The sequence below is a fragment of the Ammospiza nelsoni genome, chromosome 10 (assembly GCF_027579445.1).
Source record: "Ammospiza nelsoni isolate bAmmNel1 chromosome 10, bAmmNel1.pri, whole genome shotgun sequence".
Taxonomy (NCBI): domain Eukaryota; kingdom Metazoa; phylum Chordata; class Aves; order Passeriformes; family Passerellidae; genus Ammospiza; species Ammospiza nelsoni.
The window spans coordinates 4,686,353-4,710,669 of NC_080642.1; the positions used below are offsets into that span (position 1 = coordinate 4,686,353).

At 45.2% G+C, this 24,317-nt stretch overlaps 1 protein-coding gene across 1 annotated transcript in view; it reads left to right on the forward strand.

Annotated features, from left to right (window-relative positions):
* Positions 1–928: 928 nt before the first annotated feature.
* Positions 929–24,317, forward strand: part of FNDC3B (fibronectin type III domain containing 3B) — a 187,439-nt gene continuing 164,050 nt past the window's right edge. Inside the window, exon 1 of the mRNA XM_059479160.1 lies at positions 929–1,105. The gene's annotated coding sequence lies outside the window, so the exon portion shown is untranslated. The remainder of the gene's footprint in view (positions 1,106–24,317) is intronic.

The window sequence follows — 24,317 nt, forward strand, 5'->3', positions numbered from 1 at the left end:
AGGGCTGCACAATTTAATAAGTCAGAGCATTTCTTTAGCCCTGAAAACATTGCCTAGAGCTTTTCCTCCTGGCTCCCAGCTGATGGAAATGTAGGAATGACCACACTGATGGGAGCACAGGCCTTGGCATTGCAGCAACCTGCAGCAGGCACCAAGGGGAGGACACAGACATGGATGGGGACGTGCACTGATCTCATCCTGGAGCTGCTTGGGCAAAGGGCTACCCTGTCAGAAATGGCATTTTGGTGACAAGTTTCCAACATCCATCATAACCACACACCCCTGCTAGGGCTGGGTGGACAGGAGGCTCCATGGGTGATGTGTGATCTAAGGATGATATCTGGCAGTAAGTGAAGGGTATACAAAACATATCTTATAAAGAATAGCCGGGGGAGGGCTTGTTTAATATGGAGAAGAGGGTCGGGTGAGAGCTCATCCCTCTCTACAAGTCCCTGAAAGGAGATTGTAGTTAGCCGAGGGATGCTCTTTTCTCCCGCATCTGCAGTGAGAGGAAAACAGCCTTAAACTGAGATAGGGAAGATTCAGATTAAACATTAGAAACAAATGTTTTACTTTTAGGGTGGTCAGACACTGAAACGGATGGAGGTGGAGTCACTACCGCTGGAGGTGTTAAAGAGGCGTTCGGACCGGCCGCTGGGCGATGCTGTTCAGGGGTTATAGCGGTGCTGCTGGCCGGGCGGCTGGACCGGCTCATCTTCAACCCTGACGATTCTCTAACTCTATTATTCCGCGGTTCCAAGGAACGACGAGCGGATCGCGGCGGGCGGACGAGGCGGAACGGGAACCGGAGCGGCTGGGGCCGAAGGGGCCGAAGGGGCCGGGCGCCGTGCCCGCCCCGTGCCCGCCCCTCACGGAGCGCCCGCCCCGGCGGCGCGGGGCGGGGCGGCAGCGGGGCTGGCCGGCGTCCCACGCCCGCCTCGGCCGCCTTTTCGGCGGGAGCCGCTACTCCAGAGTGCGCGGTAGCGTGGGCCGGCCGGGGCCCCATGTGGTGCCGACATCACTGACATGGCGGAATCCCCGCCGAGCCCTCCCGGCATTCGCTCCAGCTAACCGGGACTCGCCGCCCCGCACCGCCCTCCCGCAGGTAAGGACGCGGCGGCGCTGCGGGCGAACGGGTGCCGGGCGGGGAGACCCGCGGCTCCGCCGCGCTCCGAGCGCCGGGCAGCTGCGTCCCCCGCCCCGCGGCGCCTCTCCGGGTCCCGGCTCTTTTGTTCGGCGGCGGGACGCGGCCGCACTCGGTGGAAAGTTTCTCTGCCCGCCCCGCCGGCTCCGTCCGCCGCGGGGAGCGCCCGGCGGGCGGGCGGGAGCGGCCGCGCTCGGGGCTGGCGGCGGGACGGGCGCTCCAGCACCGCCCGGCTGTCCCTGGGGGCGGCCGGCCCGGCCGCTGTCATCGCCACCGCCCTCCCCGCCCGCTGCGGCTCCCGGAGGAGAAGTGCGGGAGCGGTCGGTGCCGGCGGGGGCCGCGGGCACCGCGGTGTGTGCGGGGCGCCCGCCCGCGGCACCCCCGAGCCGCGCCCCGCTCCGCAGCCCCCTGCCCGGCCGGGGCTGCGGGCAGGTGGAGGAACCGGGGGCTCCTCCGCCTCCAGAACGTCGGGATCCAGAGGGCATGTTGGAGAAAAAGCTGGAGAAAGGCGCGACCGTCTTCTCTTGGCCCCGTCCTCCCCGCCGGGCTCCTGGCAGAGGCGGCTTGGGGAAGGAAAGCCCTGGAAACTTTTTATTTTTGCTTGCCAGACACCTTTTTAAAATGGCATGCGACCAGCAGACGGAGTAAAAAAGAACAACCCTTTTTAAAAGCTTAACCTCTCTTAGGTTAAGACCACAGCTGCATCCCCCCCTTCCCGGTTCTCAGAAATGTTCTATTTAAATAAGGTTTTGGCGGAGGTAGTGCGGCTTGGAGTTAAATGTAACGAACCATTTATCCCATCTATATTTGTAGAATAGAAGGCGCGGGGCAAGCCTGCTTCTCTCCATATTAGTAATTTTGTATTTCATTTGCATTTCTTTGTGTCCTTTGAGTGTATAAAAGTACTGGCCTTAAAGGGGTAGTTACCCCATCACAGGGTGGGGGGGGGGGGAAACTAAGATATGTGGAGATTAGAGTTCCTTGTTGGTGTTTTTTATTGTGGATTTTTTTTGTTTTCTTTTCGGACTCCGTGCTGGGTCTGTGAGAACAGGATTCACATATCCCAGTTACCTGTGCCCTAACCACAGCTGCTGTATCCCTTAACCGCTTACCCTGCAGAACACAGTACGTTCCTGAAAGGTGCCAAACCAGTCTAACTCGAGTTTAACAATGTGCTGGGTAATGGCATTTCAAACTTCCACAGATTTTTTAAGCGTAGACCACTATTTCTCAACCTTTTTTTTTTTTTTTTTTGTAGCAGCAGAGCTTGCTTTAAAAGAGTTTGGGAGTGCCAGGCCTGGCAGTGCCTGTCCGGGTCTGCGCTTTGTTCTGATGGGGAGCGGCCGGTCTGGACACGGGTGACACAATGTGTGCTTGGCTGGGAATCCAGATAAAGGCATGGCTTCCGTGAACCTCAGGAATGGCCGAGGGCTCCTCCTGAGTGGAAGCATCTTGCTCCTCTTGCCCCGTTCACCTGCGGCCCGTGTGTCTTTCTCAGCCGTCGCTGCCGGTGCTACCAGTAAGAAAATGATTCTTGGCCGAATTCCCGGGGTCATTCCGGGTCTCGCACAGAAGCGGTGTGTTAGTGCTTTTCTCTTAATCTTCAGCACTTCTGCGGTTCCCTCTCGTTAATTTCAAAGCTGTTGTGATTTGTGGTTGTATTGGGACCCTGCTGTGGCAGAAACTCTGCTGCCCCAGAAGTATTGTGTATTGTTCCTCCCAGTTCGGTATCTTTCAGCTACTTTATGCTTATAATGTAGCTCAGAGATGAGTCTGTGTGGAAGGTCATATATTTTACTTATTTTTTTTCTTTTTTAAAATTTTGTGCCTTTGGGACTCATCTGGTTTGGGTTTGAGGTCGCTGCTGGGACAGCAATGAGAGGGTTTTTTCATACTGTTAGCCTATGGTTGGCCAAAGGATAAGAAATGAAGGTAGCTAGCAGCCAAAATAAGCTGATGTTCTGCTATAGCCAAGAAGCTCAGAGCTGAAACTCCATACTGTAAGTATTTTATCTTTAGTCTCAGAGAAGTCTGTAACTTTCAATCTGAAATGTGTTTATCCTGGCACTTTTTTCCTACGTGTAGTATTCAGGGAACTAAAAGAAGCTTTCTCCATCATACCTGTGTCTTAGCAGAGAATTTGGGTTTTTCTTCTCCTCACTTTATAGTTTTCTTTATGTCCTCTGAGAAAGAGAAGCAGTTAAGAGCAGTCAAACTTCTGCAGTTCATAAATCAGTTCAAGAAAATATGTACAGACCATGCAGCAAACTTGTGCATGTGTGTGGTTGTATTCATGAACTTTCTAAGAAGTATAATTGACTTTTTCCCTCAAAAAGGTAGGCTGTCAGAACCAACCTTTACAGTATGAATAAATGTTTGTAGCATGAGGATAAATGCCTGCTAAGCACATGTAATTAAATACAAGGCCCAGAGCCTGAAAACACCTGAATCAAACAAATTACTCTCCACAGTGCTTTTTTCTTCACTGTAGTCTGCCACTTCCATCCAGAGAAAAGACCTGGGGGGAGATGGAGTGGGGTGGCACTTTGGGACACACTGGGACAGCATCCTGTCACTCCACCAAGGCTGTTTGGTTTAAAGTCTGGAAATATTGTCACTGGAATTGTTTTGAGCAACATGCCGCAAGTTATCGAAATTCCATTTGTTTGCAGCAGCCTTTGGTGTGCAGCAAATAAAATAAATAGCAGAAGAAGCCAGCAGAGCCCTGTGTAAATCTCAGCTGTGCAAAATAACTGGCGAGACAAAGTTTCCCAAGCGTTGCCCCGAGGATTTGTGCCTCGGCGATTGTCTCCGCGCTGCTGAGTGGTGGAGGATCCTCTGGAAACAGCAGGATCAAAACTCGTGTTGTTTACGGCCAGGGTTTGGTGTCCCTGTGTGATCCGTCCCTGGAGATGGAAGGTATGTGGGAAGAGGGAAGTTCTTCAAACGAGGCGGTGGAAATAGGAGCCGCTGGATGCACAGCGGTGGAAAGCCATCTACAGGCAGGAATGCTGGTGTGCCAGCGAGCAGATAACTCCAAGCAGCTTTCCAGTGGGGACGTGGTGCTTGGCGTTTTTATCAGTTTATTCTAAGCGCCTCTTTGCAAAATTAAAAGTTGGAAGCCTGCTAGCTGTTGGATTCCAGACAGCCAGGGGAAAAAAAAAAAAAAAAAAAAAAGGAAAAAAAGCACAAACTAATTAAATGTGATTTATTGTGGAATTTGCAACAGTGTTGGAGAGATGAGTTGCCTTTCAGAAATGCTGCTGTGGACGTTAAATCTGTGCTTTGCTCTGGATGAAAAATGACGGTGCTGTTGAGCAAGTACTCAAGGAAAACGTCGTCTGTGTTAAAGTCTGTTCTCGAGCAGGAATATTCCCTGGAGGTCCCAGGTAGTGCAGCTTGGAGCAAATCTTTGTGGTGCTTTTAACTGGGAAAAGGATGCGTTTCCTTGAGCTTAGAGGTTAAAATGCAGGGCTTCTCCAGTGACATGCTTTCTGTGTCTCATCTGAGGAATTCTTTGTTTACAAGTAAATTGTGGTGTTTGTTAGCAGATAACAGACAAAAAGCCAACAGCATAAGAAACACTCTCTATTTGTTTTTCTAATGGTGACAGTTTATAATGGTGATATACTGAAAATTGCTGTGTGGATGCTCTGTTTAGTAAACTGCAGCTATGTATAGTGTTAGTTTTGTAATATGAAGCAATAAACAATTCCTAAGTAATGAAATACATATTTTATAATTTCTTTTTTCAAGAGGATGAAACTACAGCTAATACTAATATGTGGCATTTGCTTGTTCTGGCATCTGCTCCTCATTCTATAAGATACTCAGTGCAATGACAAGATGGATTCAGGAGAGGGGTTTCTGCTCTTGTGTTTTTGTTTATCTTGTTATTTTTTAGATTTAGAATAACTGAGAGCAAACACTTGAATTCTCTGGAGATGAAGGTGATAAGCCTGTCTGATTTTTCTGTGTGGATTTAGTGTATTGCAATTCTGTGGCAGCAATGCAAATACCTTAAAACATGCTTTACATCCTGGTCTCTTATCATTGCCTTATACAAATTATGGACTTCTCTATTATTAGGTCCTTGCAGAGGACTCTAATAATAGAATGTGTGTATACATGTATTTAAACCTCTACTTCATGCTTCCAGGAATGCTTCATATGGAATGCCTTGGAAAGAGAGAAAGAAATTCCTTTCAAGAGGCTAATAAAAACGTCAATAAACAACAATTTTAGATGACCCCTGCCACCCTCAGAGATGCTTGGGATGTTGTGGACAGATTTCCCCATGCTTTTAATCTGAACTAGCAAAGCCAGTCTGCTCTTAGTTTGTAGGTTCTCTGGGCCTCTGTGCAGCTGTGTCAGTTTTACATGGTTGCTCCCCATTTTCCATCACCCACTAATAAAAAGCCAGTGTTTATAACCTATATCTCCATGTTATCTTTTACCCCAAATATTTCTGCACAATTCTATAGTCAAACCCAGAACTGTAGTGAAGATGGAGTGATTATTTTGGACCTTGATGGAAGAAGCAGCGTGGGAGTAGAGAGTTGTCCTGATTGTTTCAGGATGACCTTACCATTTTCCTTTAGTGTATGGTTAGTTAGCTGAAAGAATTAATTCCACTTTATAACTTGCCTTTGCTGTAGAAGTATGTCCCTATTCAATGACAATTCAGGTAACATAAGTGACCTTATGCTTGCAGACTCTTGAACTGATCTGGGTATGTTACTCAGTGCTGGGTATTGCTCTGCTCCTCATTTATTTATTGATGTGGAATAATGCAGCAGAGAAAAAAGGATGAAAGCATTTGTGGATAATGAGAGCACTGGGTAGGTTTCTTCTGGTCAGCCTGTGTTTTTTGTGGACTCATGTGATGTCAACTTGCAGAATGGGAAAAATTGCCTTCAGTGTCTTGTTACTAGCAAATGTGTGGCAACCAGAAGCATCACTTCATTAGAATGAGTTAACAGAGCGGAAGACATCCAGTGAGAACTGCAGAGCTTGTGGAATATTTTGGGGTCTGTAATGCCTGAATAGTGTGTTTTTTGTTTTTTTTTTTCCTTTGTCTATAAGTACTGATGGAAATGGTGAGTCTGAAAAGCAAAGGCACAGCTTTGGCTTGACTGACTCCATCAAGGGTGTTGCTTTACTGGAGGACTCAGTATTTTGTATTTCATATGATGCTAAAGTATCAGGAATAATGCCTTATGTTGAAGTGGGAAAAGTTCCTCCTTTTGTGACAAGACAAGTCAAATTGGAACATACCATGTATCTGATTCTTCTAGGTATATTTGAACTGGATGGAAGTTTGGGACCTAGTTGCATACATGTTTGTGTGTTCTGTTCTTGTAGCAGATGGTAACTGGTGTTTGACTGTGAGGGGTGTGTTTGGCCTGAACAGTTGTAATGTTGGTCTTGTTTTCACCAGTTCTTACTTCATTTTGCTTAGAGCACACTCACGTCCTGTTCTTTTGTACTACTCTAAAGCTCTGAGGAAATGATTTTATAGGCTTGTTAGGAGATATATTTTTTTATTAACTGTATTAAAAATTGTAAAAAGGGCTTGAAAAAAGGCTGTAGATTTCCCCCAAAACCTGTTAGTGATCCTCTATTATACAGTCCTGTATTGAACTGTGGCTACCTTGGGAGGCATGACTTTTAAGGTGAAGAATTTGTTCCTATTTGGTTGCATTGTCTGAAGGGTGGCAACATGTTTCTTGAGGGCTGATTTCCACTGAGTCATCCCCTGAGCAGGGCAGAGGGATGTTCAGCTGCTATCACATCTTCTGCTTTGGCAGGTTAACTAGGAAATTTGTTCTCAAAGCCTGCCTTGGGGAGGAGAGAGCAACAAGTCTTTATTTTCGAATGCTGGAAAGTGTTAGAAGCTGTGGCAGCTCAAAGAAAAGCAAATTAAAGAAAACAACGTTTCTTACTCTGGATTTTTATGGAATTGGCTTCTGCTTTAGTGAGGTTTTTTTTATTCCAAGGTCTGCTTTTCTCAGTGTCCCACTTGCCCATCCTTTCTTTTACATACATATTCATTACCCACCTGTGATTCTTGATACCACAGTAGGGTTTTCCTTCTATTATCTCTCAGTATGATTTATATTCTGTTGGTTGCAAGGCTGTTAAAGGTGATCCTTAACATGCAGTGAGGTTTTTTATGCTCCTGTGCTCCAGGCTGGAGGTTTGGGGTGCAGCATTTGGTCACAGGAGCAGCATTCCTCTTGAGCAACCCATCTGACAACCCCCGAGTCTGGGGAGCTGGGAGGCTGGAGACACAATCCTGAATTTGGCACGGCGTTTGCTCTTAGCCGGCTTTTCTCGAACGCCTCAGATGTGGGTGAGGGAGGGGCAGCAGGTCTGTGTTTGTGGTGGAACGCTGCATTCCCTTCTGTGCTCTTCCCTTTGGGTTCGTGCGCTGCCTGTGAGGTGTGGCCTCTGCGTGGCATGTGGACATGGGGAATGTGTCCATCCACACGTGCACTGGGGTGTGCCCAGCACTGCAGCCCAGGTGGCAGTGTCCTGGCCCCAAGGTGGCTGCAGGTGACCCAGGAGGGCTGTGCTGTGAGGTCCTCGTGTGCTTCATGGAGCTGAAGTGGCCTGGTCTGACAGGACCACACGTGCTGCTCCTTGGATCGTTGGCTGAGGCATTGCTGATGGTACAGGTCCCAGCCAGGCATACTAGGAGGGAAAATCCATCTTCAAAGGCTGGTTCTGAGGAATGGGTCAGAAGTTTCCTGGCTTGGTTGGCAAGGGTGTTATTACAAGGAAGGAAATGAGGGATTGGTGTAGTGAGGGGGCCTTGTGCTTTGGCTGTTGTGTTTAACTCCTTCCACCACTTCCACCTCTGAAACTGCACATGGTCTTTGGAGAACATAGGCTTGGAGAATAACCCAGAAGCAGGATGAGCTGCAGAAAGTTGGTGGTGCTATGGAAAAGAGAAAGGGATGGTGGAAAAAAAAAAGCTAAATTCAGTATAAATCATAGTTAAATGGTGCTTCAGTATGTCTGTGTTGATGTCTGAACATGTACATATGTTGTCTCCTTTTAAATGAATGACCTTAGTGGCTTGGAGGAGTGCAGAAAATGTCAGTGTCACAAATAATCCCCTGTAGAAATTGTGGAGTGAAACAACACTTACACTTCTGGATCAATTGAAAATGATTCTATAGTCAAAAGACTGACCCCCTGCTCTCTGTGTGCACTGTGACCCTGCAGGCTGTCAGCTCTGCTCTGAACAGTTCAACCTCCTTTTGTACTGGTAGGAAATCTATGTTGGATGTTCTGAGGATAAAGGGTTGATTTTATGGCATTTCAGGGTGTCAGTTTGTATGTTTATAAGTCAGTTTGTTTGACTGTCAATTTCTTGCTGTTCTATAATCGGAAGTTTGTCATTTAGGCTGCTGTAGGTACCTTCCTGGTCTCTAATACTGACAAAACACCCAGAATAAGCAGAAGTGAAGCCTGGTTTTCTGATACTTCTGTGTTTTGCTTGCAATTAAGCAGGTAGGTGCTTCTTTCCCACAGTGTTTCCTTGTGTAACTTCCTATTTGTATGTTGTCCTTTTGGTTTATTTGTTATAAAACTAAATTACATTAGAGTTTAGCAGGACCTCAAAACAACAACAGAAGTCAACAAAGAGAAACCTTAAAGGACCAAAGCAAAATGACTTTGTACTTCCCATTGTGGTTAACTTAGGTGTTGGTGAGGTAATAATGTCATGTTCAGGAGAAAGAAATATCCTATGGATTGCACCAGAGACCCAGTTAATGTTTTGTTGGATGTCTGTTGTGGACTACTGGGCAGCACTCAGCTGTTTTCACCATGCTAGGAAGTTAAATAAAGTTCATTGAGAATTTTAGTACTAGATCATAGGCACCAGTGGTCTGGGGTCACACTCTTACCTGGTGTTGAACATGCAGGTTACATTATTCTTAGCTGGCCATAACCAATGCACAAGAAATCTTATGGCTAAAGGGGAATTCTGAGATTTTTCTACAAAGCAAAAGTTCTGTAGAGTTTGATATAAAAGTGGAGAGAAGTGACTGAAAGGATAGATTTAGCTTAGGAATAAATTTCTTAATAAGATTTCTTAGGAAGAAATCTTTTAATATGAGGGTGGTGAGACTGGCACAAGTTGCCCAGAGGAGCTGTGGCTGCTCCGTCCCTGGAAGTGTCCAAGGCCAAGTAGGACAGGGCTTGGAACACCCTGGGATAGTGGAAGGCATCCCTGCCTATGGGAGGGGGTTGAAGCTACATGGTCTTTATGGTGCCTTTCAACCCAAAGCATCCATGAGTCTGTGATCTGAGCCTTAATCCTTGTTCCTTGTGTGTCAGCTGGTGGTGAAATTAACTTGTTTCATTCTGCTCCGCACATGTTTATTTTTGCAGCTCCATATGCTGCTCTAACAGATCTTTATTATTGCTTGTTAAGTTCAGCGGTGCTTTTAGTGACTGCACAAAACATAAACATCCTCTGTGACTTCGTTAGGCATACAGTGCAAACTCTTTGTGGCCTTGAAGGCTGTTCCTCGGGTCAGTGAGCGCTGTGAGCAGCAGCCAGGGCACTGTACGCCCACGGCTGCGAGGAGATGAGGAATTGTCTTGTTACCCAATTTAAGTGCCTTCGCCCTGCAAGCTCTCGTGTGTGTGTGGTGTTTTAGCTTTACCCTTTCCCCTCTGGGTTAGCAGGGCTGGACGTGCTCGTCCAGCTGTTCCAGCTGCCTCGTTCAGTGGGCAGGAAATGGTGATGTGGTGGAAATTAGGCAATTCTGCCGAGTGCAACCAAAGGGATCTCTGATCTCTTCCTCTTCTGGCTTCTGGGTAAAACGAAAGAGTCAAGTCATTCAGATACTTCTGTAACCACAATCTGTGTAAGGAATGAGGTGGCTACACTTGAATTTTTATGTGCCTCTGAATGGGTTGCTTCAGTGGATGTGTGAGAGCTGCTATGTTACTGTAAAGGCAATATTTGTGGATCTAAAACTCTGAAGTTGGACATCAACGGTTTCACTTCCTTTTGGCATTTTGTGATCATTCAGTCCAACAGGATGATATTATGCCCTAAAATGCTGCTGTGAAAAGTTTTTTCAGTTTCTCAGAGCTTCTAGACTATTCCAGTCCTGCTCTTGCTAGCACATCTGAGTCCTTTCTTGTCTGTCCTACTAATTCCTTATTTGTCTCTTTCTGTTTTCCTTTGTTAGGTTTTTCTAGACTACAGTGTATTGATTTCAGTGTATGGGTTGGTGCAAGGGGAGGAAGGCGAGTGAAATGTGAGAATTGGGACAGAGAAAATAGGGGTATGTGAAGACATGGAAAATAGTATTGACTGGATCAGTTTGCAAGTAGACCAAGTGTATTATTATTATTATTGGCCCTGCTGTAATCTGAGGTTCTGTGACGTTCTCTCTCGATGAAGCACAAGGAAATACAGGAACACACTCTTACGTGATTGAGTTGACTTGGACAGTGATAAGAGCCCCTCTGGGCAGACCTGGCCGGCCTGGCTGGCAGCAGTGCAGTGGTGCAGCTGCAGGGCTGTGGGCAGCGCTGGCTGGGATGAGGTGCAGCTCCCTGGCTCTGCTGTGGGCAGCGCTGGCTGGGATGAGGTGCAGCTCCCTGGCTCTGCTGTGGGCAGTGCTGGCTGGGATGAGGTGCAGCTCCCTGGCTCTGCTGTGGGCAGCGCTGGCTGGGATGAGGTGCAGCTCCCTGGCACTGCTGTGGGCAGCGCTGGCTGGGATGAGGTGCAGCTCCCTGGCTCTGCTGGGCCACGTGGCAGCGGCAGATCTGTCCTTGCACTCGGGAGGGAAAAGCAAAGCCTTGGCCTGCTGCCTGGACTAACCTCACATGGCAGGCAGAGGACTTGGGTTCGGGTTAGGAAGTGTATGGGGATGGCAGATTGGATCTGTCAGCTTCCCTCCTCTTCTGTCCTTGGAAGAGTTATTTTCCATTATTATGGATACGTCGATTTTTATTTTTTTTTAAGTGTCCTGGCTCTGTGGAGCATGTGAGATGTAACTGTGGTCTGCTGGCTCCCTGAAGGGTTCCCCAGCATGGCTGGCTGGGCAGGAGGTTTCTCTCTGCTGAGGTCCTGCCTGTGCTCCCTAGACTGTTCCTCCTCCTGCTCCTATTGCCTGGCAAGTGTAAGACAATTTGAGGAGCTGTGTGCAAAGTGTAGGTGATTCACATGAAGAAAACTTCCTTAAAATTTTTGAAGAAGATTTGACTGGTTCTTCAGTGAGTATTTTATGTTGGCTGCATATTGTATAAAGTACCACTGATTTACTATTTTTTCATATCCCTACTTTTCTCAGAAAATGTTTTGCACTATTCGACTTGTGCATTTTATGAAACGATTTGGCAGATGGGAAGGGGAAGCAACAACTCTTCTCTCATCATACACAGAATACACAGTTGGAAAGAAAAAACAGATAAATACCTTTTTTATCTATTCTAGTATATTAGACAAAGGTTTTCTTTGTTTTTCTGCCAACAGCAGCTCTTCCTGACCTTTGTGATCAATATTAGCAGTGAAGTTTCTTTGAGCAGATGTGGAGACTTTGTTGTGCAACTGCTCAACCAGAGTGTGAACGTGGTCTGATAGTGGTTATACAGCCATGAAGAAAGGTATCCACCCAAGAGGGGAATCTTTGCCTTTAATAGAGATGGGAAGGGAGATTAACAGTATTTTGCAAGTCCCTCTGGAATTTGTTTTGGAAAGTGTATGCTTTCTGATCACCTATGTTAGTGAAAGATGGGTAAATTGGAAGTGGTAGAGTTACAGGCGAGGGTTACAGGCATGACTGGAAGTGTGGAAAGCCTTTCTCGTAAGATGAGATGGAGAAATGTTTAACAGGAAAGAAGTTCCAGTGAACTTTACTATCTCTAAATCCATCAGAGAGGTAAACATGGAATGCATACAGGACTGTTTAAGCGAAAAGCTGGTGCTGGCAGATGAATGTGTAGACACAAGATGTCAATAAATAAAAACTTATTCAGAATTTGATTGAGCAGCTTAGTCCAAACCCAGCCCAGCTATCTAAACAGGAGCCAACTCAGGGCATGCAGAAATACCTCAGTACTTTTAATGTACAGGGCTTAATGCAAGGCTACTAAAGAGTATATGCCTGTGATATTCCCATATATGAATAAGGAGTTTACCAGTGGCAGATGGATTTCAAGGGAGTGGGAGAACAGAGAACCTGGAATACAGTCTGATGAAAGTACTGTGGGCATTCAGTGCAGCTGCAAAATTTATAATCTAATCCTTATTTCTTAATGAACTGGCATTCAGCTTCAACTGGCATCTTCTTTTCAATTCTGCTTGCCCCTGAAGTTGTGCAGGGCTGTGCAATAGTGGTGGTGCAGCTCCAGTATGGCTGCAGTCCTGGTGGAATTTCACTTTCATGTCCTGCTACTTTTACCGGTAGAAGGTCCTGATGTAACATGGTTCCAGGAAAGGAGATGGGCGGCTTTGAAAGAGCCTTGAACATCAGGTCAAACAACAAAGGTGCTTTCCAGAAGTGGTGGATCACTTATCAAAGTGGAGAGGTTTGTATCCAAAACTTTACCAAGGATAATCTCTAGGAAAGAGTATGTTAATTCTTCAGATAATCACAGGCTTCAAAGCAAAATCAGAATGCAAGATAAACTTTTGTTTACACTTTATCTTAGGGGGAAAAGAATGTAACAAGGTCAGGCTTATACAAATGTGAATTTAAATATTTTTAAATGTCTGAATTTGTGTGCTGGTAGAAGATGGAAGCTATACTGAATTACAAGATAAAAGCTTTTTATATAAGTGAAATCAGTGAACAAATGTGCAATGCCAAAGTAGAAATACTTTCAGTGATAAGGAAAGGAAAATTTAAATTTGGTCATCTGCAACTTCACAAGTGGCTGTAAAAGCAGCAAATTGCTAGGTCTGCTTGCACCAGAACTCTGGTAAAGGAAAAAGCATGTAGAGAAGGTATTATCCAGCTAATTGCTTGGTAGCTACACTGAAATTTCTTGAATACTGACCTATGCTGTTCCCCTTTCCCAGCAGAAATGCTTTTGTGTCAGAAGTTAATGTTTCTTTGGAGAGAGGAGGATGCAGTGAGTCCTGCACACTTTCATCTGTGCCTTTTCCTCTGCAACAGGAGTCACAGACCTTGTTGGCAAAGGTGTCTTCTGTGATACAACTGAGATTTTGGTTTGGGGTGGAACTTTTTTTTTTTTGTTTAAGAAGCAGGTTTTACTTAAATATATTATCAACACTCTTATGTAAGCTTGTGATGTGCTTTTTCCTGAGCTGCTTGGGGGGTACAAGTTGTTTTAATTATCTTTATGCTAATTCAGAAGAACTGGGAGCCTTGTTTCCATCCATCAGCGCTGGAAAGTGAAACAAAAGCCAAGCAAACTTGCAGATGGTTGCAGGTCCTGGATCCCAGCCACTGCCCAATGGCTCTGTCATTTGCTGCTTACAAAACACTGTGCTGGGTGTGGGAGTGTGGGCTTTGCCTTGCCTCTGCTGGGCTGTGAGCGTGGACTTTGCCTTTTGTCAGGAAGGTGAAGCGCTGAAGGTTCCCCGTGGGGTCCCCAGCCTTTGGCCAGGGCTCCCTGCCAGCCACGTAGGGATTGCCTTGGGAGTTCTCCAGGGTTATAAAACACCCAGCTGTTGAACTTTTAGGAGTTGTGTGACTGGGCAGCTGGGAGCTCGGATGGGCTGGAGGATGAGCTGTATTTGACGGGGGAACAATGGTTTCACAAGCGCACACACGTACTCCCCTCACCCCCTTCTGGGGCCATGGGTGTGCACTATCTGAAATCCTGGTGCTAATTAAAAATCACAATAAGGCAGGGCACTTAAAAGTGGCTTTTGTTGGTTTGTTTTTTTTTTTTGGTTTTTTTTTTTTTTAATTTAAAACTGCTCTGACTGGGGAGTTAATGAGGTAACTGGGAACAGCATCTCGCATCGTGGCCACTTGCGTTGGTGCAAAGTATGTTGGAGCTGGTTTTTATTGTTCCAGTGGGATTTCAGCCTGCTGTGGCAAGGGAAAAGTTAACATGGGCAACAAGAACTAGCTTCCAGAGGGGAAAGTGCTGGTGGGAGGCCAGGAGCTGACTGGAAGAGCCTGGCTGGGAATGGGGCAGAGGGAGCATCCCCGGGCAGGTTGGCAGGGCCAGGAGCACAGCAGAAGTGATCAGTGGGGATTTAATGCTGGCTGGGTAGTATGGTTTAGTTTCAGTCTCACCCACAAACTGCTAAGCATTTCCTGATTTAGGAAGGTCAATATGAAAAAACTTGCACTGTAAAGCTGTAGTTTTTTTTTATGTGGACAGTCAAACAGATCCCATGAAGTGATAATTAGTGTTACTGGCCAGGGCAGGCTGTCAATTTTAGTAGGAAATCATTAAATAAACACTGGTGAATAACCAGTATGCTGGTTCTTCTTCCCTTGGAAGAGACCAGGGTGCTAACAGAAGTGATGGGTTTCATTATCCCCATTTTGCAGCTGAGAAAACAAGACACAGAGGTGAAAATACTGGAGATACTTTGTCTGGGGCTTGTTTCAGTTGAGGCTGGACTAGAAATCTTATTAGTGCTCTGTAGATGTGTGGGGGTTTCCCTCCCCAAGGCAGCTCTTGGGGAGTGCCTGTGTGCAGTTCCTACCTCTGAAAGCCTCTCCCAGAGGAGGTTTCCTTGGCAAGAGGGCAATGACTACTTGCCTTCTGCTCAGCAAATTATATTGTATCTGTAGGAAGCCTTTGTACAAGGGTGACTTGCCATGGATGGGGGGGCAAGGACAGTTCCCTTACAAATGCCGACTTTGCAAACTAACACAATTGTCAGCAGGCAGTACAGCCTACACCTGGTTTAGTAAGGTTATAGTTCTTTTTTTAGAAAGGATAAAGTTATCTTGGCTGACTTGTAATTTGTATTTCTGGTGGGTGCATGAAGTCTTACTTCCATAAGAGGAGGGAATACTACTCACTTCCCCTGCTGATTCCATCTACTTCAGTAGCTAATCTTTGGATTTTCATTTCTAATGTTGTGCCCAATTCTGATTTTCCTGGCTCCTGCATCTGCTTCTGTTCTTTAGTGTCCAGTCCTTGTTGGCCTGGGACCACATAAAAATACCAACCCTTTGAGAGGGCTGCGGTGCCGTGTGTTGGGCACTCGGTGTTATCAGCTCACAGAGTAATCTGTGGTCACTTGGCTGGCCAGCAGCTCTTGATACACTGAAGATATTTCATGTTGATTGTGCCGAGTGAGCTATTTTATCAGTGTTGTGTGGTACCAAGTCAGAGGCTGGCTCAAGAACACACATGTGCTAACACAGCTATCTCTCCAACCAGAGGTGTAATCTCGGCCGAGAGCGCTCTTGGATTTGTTTGACAGGGCCTGTTTTATAGAGAATGACAATTCTGATTATGTTCCTATCTTTGCATTCCTTATCACTGGAATCCTTCATTGACTTTTGATTGTTTTATCTGAAAGCTGTGTCTTACTAATGGGATGTAATTGCACTGGGCAACCTGCTTCCCTCTCAGCTGCTGGTGCAGGGCTAACACAGTCTCTCTCTGCTCCATCCCTCTGCATCAGTGTGTCCTGTTGTTGGCAATAGGTCAGGCATTTCTTTAAAGGCTTGAATCAAAACTTAATTGAAACATTTTGGGGCTGGCTTGCCCACTGGGGTAAGTCAACAAGTGCATTTTGTAGCTCTTCCAAATACCAAACAGAAGAATTCATTAAATTCTTTTCCCCTGCATCATTAGCCCTATTTTCACTTCTGTTTTGCAGTGGGGTTATGCTGCTGTTGGAATTCAGTCCTCCTTAGTTTATTTTAGAATGCAGCTCGTTTTCTGTTTTCTTGCAAGTCATGGTTATTTTTCTTTGTCTGACTTGTCTTGACTTCAGCCTTGGTTTCACTTACCAAATTTTTGTACTACTTTCACTGGCTATTCTTAGCTTCTCTCTTTTACCCTTTTTTATGCTGCATTACATTTTTGTCTTCTTACCATGGTATCAGGATAGGATTTTAGTTGAAGTGTCCCTCTTTCTCAAACAAGGGAATCAAAACTTTTCAAGTTGTCTTTTGTGGAAAAACAAAAAAGAGCTTACAGTTGTAGATAAAGTTTTTCAAGTCTGTTTTCCCCCTCAGTTTTGGGAAATTAGCAGTTGTTGTTCTAAACCTAAACTGCATGTACTGACTCCAATTAATCTCCCTCTAATAACATTTGATTGCTGTGGCGACTCAGAAGTTCTCATGGGATGATTCTGACTGGCTCTGTGAAGATGAAACTTGCAGCTGTTGGGTATTGAGTGCACACAAGTCACAAGGACAATGAAACACTGAGGTTTTTGTCACACATCTCATATAGGTTGAGTGTGTATGGTGCAGGAAGTTTTGTTTGCTCTTGAGCTATGTTTGAATTCCCTTTGTGGTGTAAATCAAATAATTCTCTAAGTGCTGTCGTCAGTGGGGGAAGGAAATGGTTTCACAAGTGTTTGCTGTACAGAACTTTTCGGAATAGTTCAAGTAGTTAAACAAAATGATATTAAGGAGCTGCTGGGATCCAACTCCATGTGCCTGTCAGTAGAAGCAGAGTGTGAGTTTGTGCCCTGATGACACAGCCCTGAGTTGGTGCTGCTGCTGAAAGGTCAGTCCTGCCTCTCACTGCCTTTATTCTTGTTTTGGCTCAGTGAGTCAAACTCCCTGGGCTGCTCTGGAAGTCAACCTTGAATCTGCCTCTCTTTGTTACTGGGTGAGGACATCCTGGCCCAGGCAGTGAGGGTCCAGTGAGGCTCCTGCTGTACCTGAATTGTGCACAGTGTGTCCTGGGGCATCTCCTGTGCCTGCTGCCCCAGGGATGTTCCTGCTGGGGTGGACTGCATCCTTGTTAAATGGACAGAAAGTGCACTGGGCTTTGCCTTTAGTCTTTTGGTACTGATGCTGTTTGAAATCAGTGTCAGTGGTTGTTCTCCCTGAGCACCACCTCCCATGCTGGAGGAGAAGGGAAGTGCAGAAGTGCTGCAGGTGCTCCTCAGTGCTCTGCTGTGTGTGTGGGGCAGCTTGCTCTGAGCTGTGCACATCCTTAGCAGGTCATGTGCCAGTTAAAAGAACCAGCCCAACTACCCGGTTTTCATTTAAATTACATGTTCTCCTTTTAGCTACCTGTCCCAAGAACTAATTTTCCCTCCTTTGAAGCTGTGTCTGCTCCTGTTTCTCATGTTTGAAGAGGCGGGCTTGCACATTCCCTGTATGAAAAGGCATCAAGAAAGATCTTCCCTTTCTCCTCTCAACAGCTTGAGGCAGAGATCTGTGCTTTTTCATATTTACTCACTGCAAAGCAGGTTGCACTGGGTAGCAGCCTGGCTGTGACAGTGTGTGCAGCAAGAGCACATTGAGCCTGTAAAAAGGGACAGGGCTTCATCTTGGCTTCTCCCATGGACAGGGCATCCCTGGCAGCCCCCATGACCTGCATCTCCTGCTTTGTTTGAATTCTGCATTAACTCTGTGTGGTAAGAATATCTCCTAATTACTCACTGCTAAAACTTGGTGTTTAATAGCTACTTAGAGGCAGAACTTGGATGGGAAGAAAGAGTTTATAGATAAAAGTTGGTCATTGCTTGTTAATTAAAGTCTGTCTTTTCTCAGGGATAATTAGTGCAGCATTGGCAAGAGAGAAACAAAAGTTCAGACAGGACACAGCTGAGCTGTAATCTGCTTATGTTAGAGCCTGAAATAGCAAAGGGTGTGTTTGACTTGAAGTGCTTGTCCAGGGATCTTTTACCCCTGTCCTTATGGGGGAAGGGATAGCAAGCTTTGAAGTGCAGGCACAGCTCTAACGCTGGAATTCCAAAGTATGAATGGATAACAGAAAGGTAACAGGTACCTTAGAGGTGTGTCTTGGATTCCAGGTACTGGAAAGAAATACTGGATTATTGACATATCCTTTAATATGCTGGTTGGAAATCTCAGCTACTGGGACACATCCAAAAACAAACAAACAAAAAAAAAAGAGTGCTGAGATCTGGAGCAGCAATTAATGAGACCTGTTTGGTTTTTCCACCCGGGAATGTGGCTCTGGGTTGTGTTTCCCTCTCTGTGTGTGTGAGTGGAGTTCTGCCCTTGCAGTGGCTCAGCTGGGGTGCCCAGGTCTCCTGCGCCGGGGCTGCTGTGCCCTCCCTGTCCCCTGTCACATCCTGGGACCGGGCTTTGTCTGCCCAAGGCTGCCTGAAGGAGTGCGGGGCAGGCATGAGAGAGGGCTGGGATGCCAGACTGCAGATGGGAAGGTCTGTGTAATGCAGAAGGAATTCCAAGCATCTTTTTGGTTAATTCTGTTTTTTAGAGGACTGCTAATGGGGCTCGATGGGAACTTGCATGTTGAGTGCAGCTTAGGGCTTCCTGAGTATTTCTAAAAATGGTTTTCTAAAGTCTCACTTAAAATTTCTTTAACTTGACTATTATTGTACTTAAGACAACTCGAAAAAGCCCAATCTTTTAACCCTTATTAATTTTCATGAAACTATTGATAATACCTTGGCAAATAATCTGACATTTAATCTATTTTTCTCCTAATGAGAGAGACCCCTGAGTCCATCTGATTCAATTAAATTCATGCATTCCTACTCAATAACTGAATTTTACTGAACTTAGTATACTGTACTGAAAATGCCTTATTTTTAATAACAATTGCTTTGATTTTATAAGGAAGGGCATTTCCATTGTATTTTCAAATGCTACAGCATTTCTCTGCAGGATGTGCTGGTGCTGTTTCCAGGACACCTGGGAGGATTTGGGATGCTAAGTGTTGCTGCTGAAGTAGTGATGCTGACATATAATTAAAACAACTAAAGCCAGCTTATAATAAACTTCAGAAATGTTCATTGTATTTGGCACTTAGTGTTGAAACAAATGTCTGAGGAGACTTTATATCCTCTGAAATGCTCCATTACCTGTTTTGTTTCCCTCACTTTCCTACAGATGCTTGTTTTCTGTAGTGGTTGCTCAGGTTAGAACAAAAATGGGAATTTGACAGGCATGTAGGTGGCCTTTTTCTCTGATGCATATCAGCAGAGCCTCATTGTTTTCAAGATATTTATCCCTAAAACACTTAATGTTTCTAAGCTGTTAAAGTTGTCAGTGATCTGATCAGCTTGGATGGCTCGTGTTCGGATTGTACAATCATGACTGAGGATGTCAGTGCTGGAGTGTGTTTGAGTGGCAAAGAAATGCAGTAATGGGGATGAAGGTTTTGAAAGAAATTATCCCCTGATGAATTATTACCTGTCCAATTTCTCAAGAGGCTTAATGACTTTGCAGATTGAGATGCTGCTGTGAGAGTAAATGCTGCGTATACCGGAGAATTTCTGTGGATATTGGAGAAAACCTCAAAAAGCCTCTGTTTTTTGGTATAATGTCTTCGAATGAATTGTGTTGCATGAAATTGTCTTGAAGGAGGCTTTGAATCTTGTGAATTTCATTCAAGTTTGTCATTTAACTTCAATGGACTAAAAACATTTCAGTGAAATTCACTGGGAAGACTTTAACCATTTTGTTGCTTTCCTAACTTTTTTCTTCAGTTTTACTCAGCAGTGGTGCTTAGTTGGATTGTTTAGATTAAATTAGCAAGTGGTATGGTTTTTTGATAGGTCTGTAGTGTGTTGTACACTTGAACTGAAGTTATATAATTAGATGCTTCATTTTGCTTCCATTCTACATCTTTTAGCTAATTAGCTACTTGGGTTGCTTTATTTTGCATTACGTTGTTTTGATTTGATTAAGTACACTTCTCTGAGGGTACAGAATTAAGAACATACTAATTGCACAACGATTTTGGCATGTGTAGATTGCCTCAGTGTCACCTAAGGACAAAGATTTCTCTGCTCACATAGTTGACTCTATTCTTTTTGTGCCCGGTGGGCAGATGTGTCAGAGCAGACACTGTGCTCTCCAAAATCCCTTCCTTGCTCCTGCAGTCTAGTCAGAGCTTGTTGGCAGTGTCTAATGCAGCTACTTGCCCTTGGAAATGTCTTGATTTCAACTTTTAAATGTTCAGACCCACTAGTTTAGTGAAGTTTGGAGGGTTGGTGGTGGGATGGAAAGGTGATCTCAGAGCACAGACCCAAAGGTGGTGTGAACCCAACACAGTGAGTTGTGCCTGGAGAAACCAGCAAGCTTCACCTGCCATGAGGTGAAAGGGCAGTTGTGATGCTTTATGCTGGCTGGGAGTAAATTTTGATTGCGGGCATTGCTGGGACTACAAAACATTTGAGCACAATATTTCTAGAAGCAAGTTTCCCCCAGGCGCTGAGTGTTCCGGAATAAACGTGACTTTTTAATAAAAAGTGCTTGCTCTGTGCTTGTGAGCAGATCAAGACATCCTTTTTTTGCATTTTACTTTGAACATCAGTTATTGATGTGAGGCACCGAGTAGGCTCTAACCTGTGCCAGCTAACAAGGGGAAGCCAACAGAAATGAGAAACATTACAATTAAACTTTTGTTGCTGCAGTGCTGACTGAAGCCTGAGTGTGTCCAAGCATGTGGTGTTCAGACAACATACATATTTCTCTCTGTGGAACTGCTTTTCAAAGGAAATACTTGCTCTTATGAAAACTCTGGCCATAGTCTAGTAAATATCTTTAGGTGTGCTCTGCCACAAGAAGAGGTGCAGGTGGTATCTCTTGTGAAAGTCATGATTTCTCTCTTCTATCCCATATTGCAGTTTAAAACTTTGCTGTATGTTTATATTTGGTCTCAATTAGTCAAACTCCCTTGAATATACTTACACCTGTGTCAAGGTTGGTGTCCAGGTGTATAGTGGGCAGTGTTGCTGGATGTTGTGGTGGTCATTGGGTGTGGAGTTGAGCATTGCCCTAAGACAGAGTTAGGAGAGTCAGCACCTCCATGTCCATGTGCTGACACCCGGGCCAGTGCACAGGGACCTTCCCCTGGAATGGATCTCCTCCACCCATGAACTTGTCAGATGTTGCAAGTGTAATTAATTGGAATGAGAATATCCTTTGGCTAAGGCTGTATTAGGACATTCCAAGAAGTTCATAATTTTTGGCATTATAAAAATGGTAGCTGGCTTTGAGGTCTTCTCCAGGAGCACTAGCCTCTTGTTGTCTCCAGTAAAACCACAGTTATTTGGTGTTCTTGTAAAGAAAAGATGTTTGAGTAGAGACTAGGGAAGATGTAAAGAGTAAGCGTGTTTTATTACTGAGGCTAGATTTGGATGCCTATTAAAAGAATAAGTGACACTTAAAAACTTTCAGAGAAATGTATTTTAGAAAGGTCCAAATGTCATGGCTGCAGTTTTGTGCTGTCAGAATTAGTGCTTTTATTTCTTGAAATGCTTTCTCTTTTTTTCCCTGTGGAACAGATGCCCTCATTCCCGAGTTGGCAGCCTTGGCTCTACCTCAGCTGCTCCTTTGCATTTAGCTTTGGATGTTGCCTGTTCTCTTCATAGGAAGGGACAGAAAGCTGCTGAAGTATCAGAGTCCCTTAAAGAGATTGAATCCTGATTTAGTGGGTGTTTGTAAGGATTTTTCTGCCTTTGGTTATGAGATGCGAGCTACTGACTACTGTGAAGATGTTAGATGTGAATTGTCAACTTTGATATTGTTTCATGGAGCTTACAGGTGGTCAGGCAGGGAAGAGTTGCTCAGCAGGTCGTGGTGTGACTGTCCTCAGTATCTATGCTGTGTAATTTAGGTGACTTCATTAAAAGCTTGAGATTTCTGAACAGTTGCTGTTGCCCACAGAAGCCCAGTTAATGTGTTCAATCCCTAACTAGTCTCATGGGGGTGCCAGTTTAGGGGTGGGAATGCTTGAAAAGCTGTCAAACTTTCTTTTATAACAACCTGACCCATTCCAGTGGGTGAACTGGCTCTGTAACACGACAGTGGTGGGGCTCCCCAGCATGAACTGGATCCTTGCTGCTCGTCCCAGCTCTCCTGGTGCCTGTGCTTCTGGCAGCTGCCTGCCACAACCGGGAGCTGGCTCTGGAAGTGGGACAGGATGTTTGCTTTTGTGGAGTGCAGTCGTTGAGGAAATTAAACGAGGGGATCTCTGAAAGGGCAAGCCACCTACATCAGATTAGGCCATTAAGATGAGGGTTGTGGGCATACTTTAAAGCACCTTATCAGGAGACTTTTTGGGGAGGATGTGCTCCTTCCTGATAGCCAGCGGTGCTTGGAAAGCTGCATTACATCACGTCTCTTTGGGGCTGAGTACACAGAAAAGGGAAATCTTGAAGAATTCTGAAGGAGCTGGTCTGTCCAAAGCTGTGATGCTGGAATCCTGGGGGGAAATGCAGGGGGAGGCCCTTCCTGGCCACCCCCAAGGCGTTGCACAGGCTCTCGCATGCCGGCAGCTGGCCTGGGCAGTGACAGAGCGGGAGGAATGCGCAACATTTCAAGTGTCATAAAGCTGGATATCCTTTGCTCAGAATATTTCCTGTCCTCAAGAATTTATTTTTCAACAATATTATTGCCAGAAAATCCACAAAATTGAAGTGGGGGAGGGAAACTGGTACGCTGCAGAAGATGAGCTCCTAATTTTCCCATCTTAAGTGAAGAGATAAGCTTTGGATAACAGAAAAACACACACCCCTTATGTAGTGGTGAACCACCAGCATGCCCAGTTGCACATGGAATATTCAGTGAATTCTGTTTATTGCTGTCAACAATGTACAGCAATTAACCACTAGTTCCTTATAAAAAGGGGACTTTTGAACACTGTTGATGAAAATGGTATTTAATCCCAAAGAGGGCTGAGCCGCGGGACAGGGACAGCCAGAGCAAAGCTCTCCCCACTGACTTGCACCAGGCTCTGTTGCATGTTTTACCTTTGCGTTGGTTAATGAATTAAAGCCTAAATCATAAAGCAGGATTTAATTGGCGATTTGTGATATGGTTAATCCCACAGTGAAAGTAAAGTGTGTTTAGCACTGCTGCCACGGCTCCCCCACTGACGGCGGGGCCGGAGCAGCAGAGAAGTGCTTGTGGCTTCCTGCTAGGAAAATACCTTTGTGAGGCTGTTTGTATATGCTTCCTTCTGTAAACTTCAGATAGAATTCACTCAATCCCATGAATGTGGCTGTGTGTTCTGGGGTAGCTGTTGTGAACAAAGACCTTCAGCTATTAAGTACAATGAGAATTTATTGTTTACCGTCTATTTTCCTGTTTGTGTTTCTAGCAATGAGTATTTTCATAAAGGATTCATTTTCCTGTAAGTTTCTCAAACTTAGCAACGTGTATTTGGCAATTCAGTAAAATTTGTGGGAGGCAGGCAGTGTAATGAAGAGGTGAGGCATTAGTGAAGTACCCTGTTCCTATCTTCCCCGTGCTAATAAAAAGAGAAAATAATTTTGTAAGTGTGTGGCATTCTTAAGGTTTATAGCTGGAATTTGGTTTTGGAAACATGAGGATTATGGTGTGTGTTAAATTTAACCCATTCTCCCTGCACTCCTAGCACCCAAGAGAAGGTTTAAAGAAAACTGAATTTATACCATGCCGAGGTTGCACTTTTTGAGGCCGGAGCAACGTGTTATAACAGAAATCCAAGTTGATGAGAACATTTTAGTCGTGATGCAAAAATGATGTGGAATCCTTGGTATGTGCCAGTGGCAGGAGCTGTGCTCCCTGGAACGCCTGTGAGGCTCTGGCATGCGGGCGTGCTGGGAGTCAGGGCTCAAGGACACCCTGGCAGCCCCACGGGATTTGGTACCAGGTTAAATCCAGGGAAAAAGGGAGGGAGAATTCGAGATTTTTCTCGGCTGCTTTAGTGGTTCTTTGAACTTGCTGATTTCTGAGCGCGGCTTAAAGCATTCCAAGGGTCTTAGGATAAATGAGGTATTTGTACCATTATGTAGGTGAAGGTGTATATATGTGTGTATATGTATGTGCCTTGTGACTTGTGAGGTGATAGCAAACTGCTGTGATTAGGTATGGGAAGAGCAGCACCCTCAATGAAGCCCACAGGAGATAAAATTGCCAAGGGAAGCTGCGGAAGTAGTTACCAGATTTATTACATTGATGGAGAGTGGCCTGACACCTTTGTACTGAGCAGAACCCACCTTGATTTGGTTTTGGTTCCACTGGAGATACTGAGTTTGGAACCAGCTGTGATTTCTGTGCACCTGTTCTGCACGTTCATATCTTCT